At 40.0% G+C, this 10,543-nt stretch overlaps 1 non-coding gene across 1 annotated transcript; it reads right to left on the reverse strand.

Annotated features, from left to right (window-relative positions):
- Positions 1-737: 737 nt before the first annotated feature.
- LOC133820303 (small nucleolar RNA R71) lies at positions 738-844 on the reverse strand. The gene has a single exon (XR_009886721.1). It is a non-coding gene; the product is annotated as a small nucleolar RNA R71 (small nucleolar RNA).
- Positions 845-10,543: the final 9,699 nt, after the last annotated feature.

Here is a 10,543-nt window from a genome sequence, read left to right on the forward strand (position 1 = left end):
CGATACTTTACTGCTACTATTATTACTTGTTTGATTGCGTGCACTTGCGTAGCAAAAATTTTGTAATAAGTTTTTGGCGCCGTTGTCGGGGAATTGAAATTCTATTAATATCAAAATAGTTTAAATTTTATTCTAATTTGGTTGTTTTTATTTCTTTGTACTAATTTAATTTGTCCTACTTTGCTATTTCAGGTGAATCTTGTGTATGCGATGTGAAAGGTCTGCCAATCTTTTGTCTGTTAATCCTGAAATTGAAAGATCTTGTAGAAAGAACAGAAGGAATAAGAGGTTGGAAGCATCAATGGCTGCCAACCAAAGAGATGGGGCCAATAACAATGATGGTGAAAATCCCATCGCTCAGTCAAAATGTGGGAGCATTAAGAGATTATGTGCTCCCTGTTGTCATAGGGGTGCACTCGTGCATTAGACCGCTGGCTGTCACTGCCAATAACTTTGAGATTAAGCCTGCAATGATACAAATGGTCCAGACTTCTGTCCAGTTTGGGGGTCTCACCACTGAGGATCCTAACTTGCACATAGTAAACTTCCTTGAGTTATGTACAACGTTTAAGTTTAATGGGGTGAGCAATGATGCAATAGGGTTAAGACTATTCCCTTTCTCACTCAAGGACAGAGCAAAAATTTGGCTTATTTCTCTGCAGACCAACTCAATTAATACATGGGAGGAACTAGCTCAGAAGTTTCTCTCCAAGTTCTTTCCTCCTACAAAAGCTGCCAAGTTGAGGGGGGAAATCAATAAATTCTATCATAATGAGGGAGATTCATTGTATGATGCTTGGGAAGGATTCAAAGACCTGCTCAGAAAATTCCCTCATCACGATATTGAGAAGTGCATGTTAGTCCACAATTTTTATAATGGGTTGTGCGGTACTACTCGCACTATCCTAGACACAGCAGCAGGTGGTGCTTTCATGAGTAAAGGGGCTGATAAGGCCTATGAATTGTTAGAGGAGATGGCCATGAACAATTATCAGTGGCCTGCTGAACGAGACACCTCACAGAGAAAAGTAGCTGGGGTACATGAATTAGATGCTATTACTGCTTTAACTACTCAGGTTGCTTCATTGACAAAGCAATTGCAACAAAACAAGATCTTAGCTCAGGCTCAGGCTATATAGGTGCAATCAGGGTGTGAATTGTGTGGGGGGCCTCATTTGTATAAACAGTGTACAGTTACCAGCATGCATGGTAATATGCCAGTTGATCAGGCCCAGGTACAAGCAGTTGGTAATTTTCAGAGGCTGTAGAACAATCTGTTCTCCAATTCATTCAATCCAGGGTGGAAAAACCATCCTAATTTATCATGGAGAAATAATCAGGGGCCTCCAGTTAAGTATCAGACTCCCTTTCCACAAACTATGCCTTAAGTACAACCAGTAGTTACTATACAGCAGACCAAGTAACCAGCTCCACAAGAAAAATAGAGTGAGTTAGAAGCTACTCTTGTGACTCTTACCAAGAATCAAGTGCAATTTATAACAGAAACCAGGTCTTCAATCAGAAACTTGGAAACACAGGTTGGGTAGTTGGCAAATTTGCTTAATACCAAGTTGGGCAGTTGGAAAATTTACTTAATACCAGGCCTCGTGCTAATACAAGATCATACTTTCATCAATGAATAAGGAATTTTCTTGATATTATCATATAATTAATTCAAACAATAATTATAATATTAAAATATAATAAAATTGTTCTTTTTATTTAATTCAATAAAATGTCTTTACATGCTTTTAGGACATTAATCCTAACAGCATTTGGCTCAGGAGCTGAGGAGGAAATCCTGCGGTTGGAGCCTGGATTGGGTGTGCACTAGCCCTAACATATTGGTGTAGGAGCCCCAGTTTGATGAGACTTTCAATCTCATCTCTAAGTTACATGCACTCGTTTATGTGGTGTCCCACATTATTGTTAAACCGACAAAACTTAGTGGATTCTCTTTTCTCTCGATCCCTCTGCATAGGATGCAGTTTTCGGTAGTGGACATGTTGCTCCATGGCCAAGAAAATATTCTCCCGAGTATCCACCAGGTCTGTGTACTTGGAGTATTGTGGAGCGTAAATCTCGTCGGGACCTGCTCCAATTCTCTTGGGATTCACGCCCTTGCCTTTTCCCCCGCGTTTGCTTCTGCTAGGGGTCTCGCTGGGGGGTCGCGGACTAGGTCGGAGCCAAAGTTCAAGCATTGAATGCATGTTGAAAAGCACTATATCCAGTGGGAGCTACTCCATAGCCTGTCGGGGAAACACTAAAACTAGTATTTTGCATGGTGCTGAAACCAGCTGGTTGAACAGCAGGGTTGAACTGTGGAACACTCATTTGGGCTTGAGTGTATGGCGAGTACTGGGTTCCCAGAGCCACAAAATTTAGGAACAGCAGAGCGGGGAATGGAATGGGTCCTCCAAATTCTCCAATCTGAGCGCCCTCCCAGTTGATGTACTCTTGGGCTTGACATATGAAGTCATCAAGCCTGTGGCATCCTCTTAGCTGGAGGTCATCCCATAATAGGGAACTTGCTTGGATGCCAGCTTGTAGTGCCATCAGATTTTGGCCATCATCAACCCTCTTGATCCTGGCTACTTCTTCCTTAAAGCGTTTGATGTAGGCTTTAAGGGTTTCAAGCGGTCCCTGCTTTATGTTGGCCAAAGCATTGACCTCAAAATTCACATTTTGCCCAGTTATGAATTATCTTTGGAAGGAGGAGGAGAGTTGGTGCCAGGAGTGAATGGATCATGGTTTGTGCTTCTTGAACCATTCATCTGCTGATCTTATCAAGGTCAACGGGAAGACGTGGCACTTGGCATCCTCAGAGAGTCAGTGGACCGACATCAATCTATTAAACTTTGAGAGATGGTCGGTGGGATCTGTGCCTCCATTGTAGGAATTGATGTTTATCATTTTGAAGCCTCGAGGTAGTGGGGCTTCCACAATGTGGGGAGCACAAGGCTCCCTATCCTCATCTTCCAAGTCTAAGTTGTGACTTTGTCTCTGGATCATCTTCAGCATTATTATTTTCAAACTCTACAATTCTGTGGGGAGAGGGTTGCAATTTTTATTGGCACTCTGTGTTGGGTGTTCTCTCCTCTGATCATTAAGGTCATCTCGGAGCTTTGGTCGTTGCTGTCTCCCAGGATTGTCCTCGGGAGCTACCCTGCCATTGCGGGCATTCAAGTCATCTGGCAGGTCAGGTTATGGTTGGGGGCGACCACCGTCATCGACTCGTCAGGGTATCCTACTTCTGTCCCCCCCCCCCCCCGAGAGTCATCGTATTCGTTATTGATCGAGACACTGATTCTTTGTCCTTGGTGGGCGGAGACACTTCTCCTAATGGCCCCTTGATTTGTTGTGATAAAATTTGATCAATTATGTGCAAGTGTACACAGTTACAAAACAAGTGATAAAGTAATAAATATTCGAGATCGTCTCCACATGGATTGCAAATGAAAACTAAGTGCACAAATCAATTACCAAACTATTTCAAAAGTAACCAAATTAATTTGTTTTGATTTTTGTAAACTAACACTACTTAGGATCAATTAAAAATGCTTAAAAATAAATTGAAATACCAATCTAAAAGTGAGAAGAGATCAATTGGTAAAATGAGCTTGAATTATTAAATCCCTCTATGTCAAGTGACCTATATGTTTTGCTGCAGTAAAATCTCATCAAAATTCCCAAAGTTAACAAGAATACAAATTATGTTCATAGAACTTTCCCAAATCCTGTGGTATTAATTTTTTCGCTTAATTAAACATATTCCTATGTCAATCAAGTTTAAGAATTCAGATTTAAGCATTAATTCACAATTGTTACACAAGGCAAATAACACATTCTTATGTTATTCACAAAACATAATCTAACAATATTATCTATTTATGTCATTCAAATTTATCCATTATATTCAAACTTCCCAGCACAAATATAACTTATTATCTTGCCATTGGTGGCAAAAAAATAACAAGAATTCATCAATAAGCACAATGAACAATGGGTAATTTGCTAAAATAAAGTGCCAGAAATTGAGAACTAAGACATAGAGTTCATTAATAATCCAAGCCTCAAAATATCTAATTCATAGCTAAATCAAGAAACACAAATACAAGTTCAAATCTGTCCATGAGTAATCAAATGCAAAGTACTAAAGAAATTTAGGAAAAGAATAACAAACAAAAGATAAGAAATAGCCCAAAATGATGATGAAATGAAATATTATCTTCTTCTCATCTTCTTTCTTCTTTTCCTTCTTTGTATTGGTGACTTCTCCCTTGTACTTGATGCCTTTTTCTCTAAAAAAAAATGGCTGAATGTGGTAATGGAGGGTGTCCTTTCTTCTTTCAGCTAGGGTACAAAATACTTTTTCCCCGATGTACATAAATGCCATTCAAAGACTCTCCACGTGATACTCCTAAAGTGCTTCTAGAAATTACTCCAAAATTCACTCCATTATCTCTGATTTTAGCCACCTCATCACTCCTTGGCAGCTCAATTAATGGGCCACGTGTCTCTCATTCATATGTTGAATTTCCCTCTTTGAATCCTGATGTAAGTGCTCCAGCAAAATTTCTTTGCTACAGCAAAACCTGATAATTCAGCACAAATTAACACAACTTAGAGCCAATTCACTTTTTATTTTTATTTTCTTTGGAAAATTCATGCATACATTCCTTATTTTTCTACTTTCAGCTCTTAAAAACTAACAAGACACCATAAACCCACAATAACATTAAAATGAAAAAAAATTTAACTAAAAATAACAACAAAAAGCACTCATCACTCTTCCTAATTTTACATTTACAAGTTTAAAAGCAACAAAACAAATATATATGGAAGAGTTATCACCAGGGTTTCTGTGAGGCTGGCGAGAAGTCGGCGAGACACCACCTCCAGGCCTAACGCAATCTCTCGCAGCGCACTTGGGCGGAACGCCCTGTGCTCCACGGACGCTAGTGGCCTGGCGTTGTCCTCGGGTACCACACCCCTGGTCATCATTGGCCCGCCTCGGGGGCTGAATGGGCTTGGAAGTTCGACAAGTTCTCTTATGCCACTATATATATGGGTTATTAGAGTTGTAAAACCTTGATCACACTTTCCAACTCTCTCTCTAGCTTTCTAAGACCAAAGTTTTCTCCAAGAAACTCATCAAGCAGATCAAAGCAGATCAGCTCGCCTTCTTGTTATCCAAAAGTTTGGACAACATTATTCTTATTGTGTATAAGCCTTAGAAGTTCCCCAAGTTTGAAGATTCATGTTGCTCAATACAAATGTTGTATCTTTCTAACCCTGATCTTGTATTTTGTCATTCTATTATGTTTTCATTGTTAGTATAGATGATTAAATGTATCTAATTTAATCTTATCATTATTTAACCATTTAGTTTCTAATATTCAAGATTGACATTTTTATTATGAACATGTTTCTTTAATTATCAAGATTAATATTCATAATTTTAACAAGGTTCTTGCTTACCATTTAGGGTTTCATATATTGAACTATTCCCAATTTTAATTGTTGATTTGCAAAGTATAAAGTCATATATTCCCAACACGTGGTCACTATGACTATTTCTTCAAGCTCTCAATGAAAGCACCAAAATGTTGACTGTGTTTTTTTCGCTATCAACCTAATAACAGAACTTAAAGAAAATAAAAAAGATTAACACCGAGATTTTATGTGGTTCAAGTTATAAAGCAACTCTAGTCCACAAGTATTTAGTATTAGTGCTCTTGAAGCTTGAGATGACAAACTTCAATGGAAGTTTTCTCAGGCAGTGTATAGAGTAATCTGATTACAAGAAATTGTGAACCCTTTTACAATGGTGCCCTAGCCCTATTTATAGAGGTTGAGGGCCATTAACTCACTTACTGAGGAGTTATTCGAGAATATTCCCACATAAGTGGGATTAAATGCCTAATTAAACCACCATTTTATGACAAAAGGTGGCGATGGGCCTATGTAGATCGCACAAGGCCCAATTTGTAGGTTGAAGCCCACTCTTTCAGGGAAAGCATGTCCCTGACACTATCAGAATACGACTGCATGTTTTCCTGTATCAGGCGGCGTTGTGGGAAATACCAATTGTTGAGCGTACAAACTCGACACCATTACTTGAGACACCCAAAAAAACTATGGACGATCTTTGTGGTGGCCTAAGGCTGCAGTGACTAACACCTGGCACTCTCCCCAGGCCCCGAGGACAAGTTCCTAGACCTGGAGGATTATCGGGTCAAGAAGGCGGGAAGACTGCTAGGGTGGTCCTCGAGACGTGGCCTCACTTGGAGACATCCACGCCTAAAACAAGATTGCGACTTATTGGGGGGAGACTACACTCCAAGGAGCTATGGGTAAGCTCCAAAGCTTTATTATCTCCTGAGGAGCCTAATTACTTCATTAATGATTGCCATGTGTCCGATGATGAAAAATCACGGACAACAACAATAAATAAGTTTATTGTAAAGTTTTTTTGAAAAATCTATTTTTAGAAAAATCTAAAAGTTGGTTTTACCAATTTTACCTTCTAGTTGTAGCTTTTCCATAAACTCTTCAATAAACTATTTTCTTACTATTTACCAAACACTTTTATTGCGCAACTTTTTCATAAAGCAACTTTGAGCTTATCTAAAAGTTATCCCAAACGGGGCCTATAAAGGCAGTCAAATAAACAAAAAAATTGATATAAAAGACATTCATGAGATCAATATTTGTGTACATCTTTAATATTTTATTACCCTTTTCTCCTTCCTATTTCTTTTTGAGTGGCATATTATTTTGGCTTCCATCTATGTAATAAATAAAGGGAAGTTTCACTTTCTATGCTTAATGGGTGTTGCTAATTAAAAATGATGCCAGACATTATGTAAATTAAAAAAATGATGTTAATCTTTCCCAACTTCCCCAAAATACCCCTCCTATTTCCTACTCTCTCTCTCTCGGATCACTCTCGCGACACCATCACACCATTCTTCTCCCACAACAACTGTAACTCCTTACTACCCAGGGACCATTACATTGTGCATTTTAAACAGTGATAAACTCGCTAACCGACTCATTTGGCCATAATCATGTAAGTAAGTGCGATTATGGTTTAGGGTTAAAATTGTTGGTTAAGATACAACGTTTCACTAAAACGTTTACTATATACATTGGGATCCCGAAAATATATTTTAAAGGTTAATTACAATAAAATATTTACAACCAGCCGACCTAAGCGGCAAATTAGGGTTTAACCCTAGTTCCTCTTTAAACCCTCGGTCGTGGTGGTCGAGCAGCCGCATATGTACACATCGTCACCTAAGCTCTCCAACTCAAGGATGGTCCAGCTTTCTTTTGCCTTTACTTGCACCACATAGCATCCGTGAGCCGAGGCTCAGCAAGAAAACTCAATATGCTTATGAACAGGTAATAACATGTCACTGAATCATAATAGCATGCCTAGCAATAATAACCTTATTCATGCATGCACGAAAGTCCAAATAAATGATTATGGGGTCCTGCATCTGAATAGATGACTAATGAGTCAATCTCTGGGGACCTACTTCTTGAATAGATGACTAATGAGTCAATCTCTGGGGATATGCTCCCTGAATAGATGACTAATGAGTCTATCTCTATGTGGGTGACTAATGAGTCACACTCTGTATAGATGACTAATGAGTCTATCTCTGTGTAGATGACTAATTAGTCTATCTCTGCGTAGATGACTAATGAGTCTGTCTCTGTGTAGATGACTGATAAGTCCATCTCTGAATAGTTGACTAATAAGTCACTCTCTGAGATAGGTGACTAATGAGTCACACTCTGTATAGGTGACTAATGAGTCACACTCTGGATAGGTAACTAATGAGCCACACTCTGTATAGGTGACTAATGAGGCACACTTTGGGCTATGCACCCTAATCAGATAAGTGACTAGTGAATGAGTCATGAACTTGGGCTCAGCACCGACAGCCATGTGACGTTGCAGTCACTTGAGCCTTTTGGCCCTGACTCTAAGTAACTAGCCTTTAGACTAGCAAGCGCTTTTGTTTTCATCGAACTTAAGGTCGGTCAATCATTTCATGCTTATGATGGCAATGCTTATGTTGATTATATCTAATCTTTTTGGTTTGCGTTAAACACGCTAATACTGCTCTTGACTCATAAGCCAATATCATACGATCGGTGCTCAGTACTATTGCCGAACTTGACTAATGAGTCACAACTTCGCCATCAATACTGACACCATTGTCGTTCCCTGACTAATAATTCAATGCTTCCTCAATGGGGTAATGCAAATAGACATGTATCATATGTCAAATATTCAGATATAAGGCATTTAGCATGCTTAATTAATAATCAGAAGCATAATTATAATCATGCACAATTACAAAGACTCGAGCTCTGATCAATCTCATATTCAACATTCATGCCTGCCCTAATCTCATGTATCTTATGCATCACATGCATCACATACTGGGTGCATTTTTCTTACCTCTGGTTCGAACGAGAAATAAGTTAAAAACGACCCTTGAGAATGATCAATCCTTTGATTCCTTAGCGGCCACCTAGTCATAACCAAATATGGAATTCCATCAATAAAATCAACAATAAAAGGTATATGATCTAAACCTCGCTCCCGAGACCTCGAATCCTACTAACACAGTTAATAAATTTGATCCTGAGCCTTAAGAATTGAAACCCCGAGCCAAAAACCCTAAAAAGTACTCAAAAGAATACCCTGGAAAAACAGGGTAGCGCTACAGCGCTGCCCCCCAGGCGCTATAGACAGCCAGCCAAGCCCTAGATAGCCAAGCCTTGTATATCTTCTAGTAGATTTGACTGGATAGACAAATTAGCCAGCTTACCGATAACTACTTCTATTCAGGCATTGATCAGCTCTTGCTGCAGCGGCTAATGCTGCTTAACTTCCATAACTCTTCCTACTTAGCGCATCGGCAACTACGTTCGCCTTTCCCGGGTGGTATAGGATTTCGCAGTCGTAATCCTTCACTAGCTCCAACCACCTGCGCCGCCTCATGTTGAGCTCCTTCTGAGTGAATAAGTATTTTAAACTTTTGTGGTCTGCATAAATCTCGCACCGTTCTCCATAAAGATAATGGCGCCAGATTTTCAACGCAAAGACCACCGCTGCTAACTCCATATCGTGAGTTGGATAGCTTTGCTCGTACTCCTTCAGCTGCCTTGAGGTGTAGGTTATCACCTTGTCATTCTGCATTAGCACGCAACCCAACCCTTGCTTTGATGCATCGCAGTAGACTACAAACTTGTCGTTGGGTGTCGGTACACAGAATACTGGTGCTGAGCAAAGCTTATCCTTAAGCAAATGGAAGCTTTCTTCACATTTATTAGTCCAATTGAATCTTTGCTATTCTCGAGTCAGGTTGGTGAGCAAAGTGGCTATCTTTGAAAAGCCTTCTACAAACCTCCGATAATAACCTGCTAATCCCAGAAAGCTCCTAACTTCAAATGCGTTCTTTGGTCTTGGACAATCCTTCACAGCCTCTACCTTGGATGGGTCTACTGCAACTCCGCCCTTGGATATAATGTGCCCAAGAAACGCCACTTGAGAAAGCCAAAACTCGCATTTCTTGAACTTGGCGTAGAGTTAATGCTCCTTTAGTCGTGATAAGATCAACCTCAAATGTTTCTCGTGCTCGACTTCGTCCATTGAGTATACTAAGATGTCGTCGATGAACACTATGATGAATTTATCCAAGTAATCCTTAAAGACCCTATTCATTAAGTCCATAAACACGGCTGGAGCATTGGTAAGACCGAAAGACATGACTAAGAACTTGTAATGCACATAACGAGTTCTAAAAGCTGTCTTAGGAATATCCTCTCCCCGCACCTTGAGCTGATGGTACCCGGACTGTAAATCAATCTTTGAAAATACGGTCGCGCCTCGGAGTTGATCAAACAAGTCGTCAATTCATGGTAGCGGGTACTTATTATTAATCGTTACCTTATTCAGCTCGCGGTAGTCTATGCACATCTGCATGCTTTTGTCCTTTTTCTTCACAAATAGAACCGGTGCTCCCCATGGCGAATGGCTTAGTCTAATGAAACCCAAGTTTAGGAGTTCTTGTAGCTGCATCTTTAACTTCTTGAGTTCGGTAAGTGCCATCTGGTATGGTGCCTTGGAGATAGGCTCGGTGCCCGGTACTTATTCTATCGTGAAGTCAATTTCTCGAGTCGGCGGAAACCCTGGTAAGTCATCGGGAAATACTTCTGGAAATTCTCTTACAATACGGACGTCTCCGACTTTAAGCGGTGTTTCCTTTACTACATCTGTGATGCTGGCTAAGAATGCTTGACATCCTTTTTTTATCATCCTTTGAGCTTTGAGAGACGATATTAGCGGTGTGTGTTGTACTGAAAACTTGTCTCATGAAGCATAGTCTCTGGCCGTCAGGAATCTCGAACGTCACTTTCTTGTGTTTGCAGTCAATGGTTGCGCCATGCCGTGCTAGCCAATCCATGCCTAGTATCACGTCAAAGTCCTTGATTTCCAATTCTATCACGTCTCCTT

Source organism: Humulus lupulus, chromosome 2 (assembly GCF_963169125.1).
Source record: "Humulus lupulus chromosome 2, drHumLupu1.1, whole genome shotgun sequence".
Taxonomy (NCBI): Eukaryota; Viridiplantae; Streptophyta; class Magnoliopsida; order Rosales; family Cannabaceae; genus Humulus; species Humulus lupulus.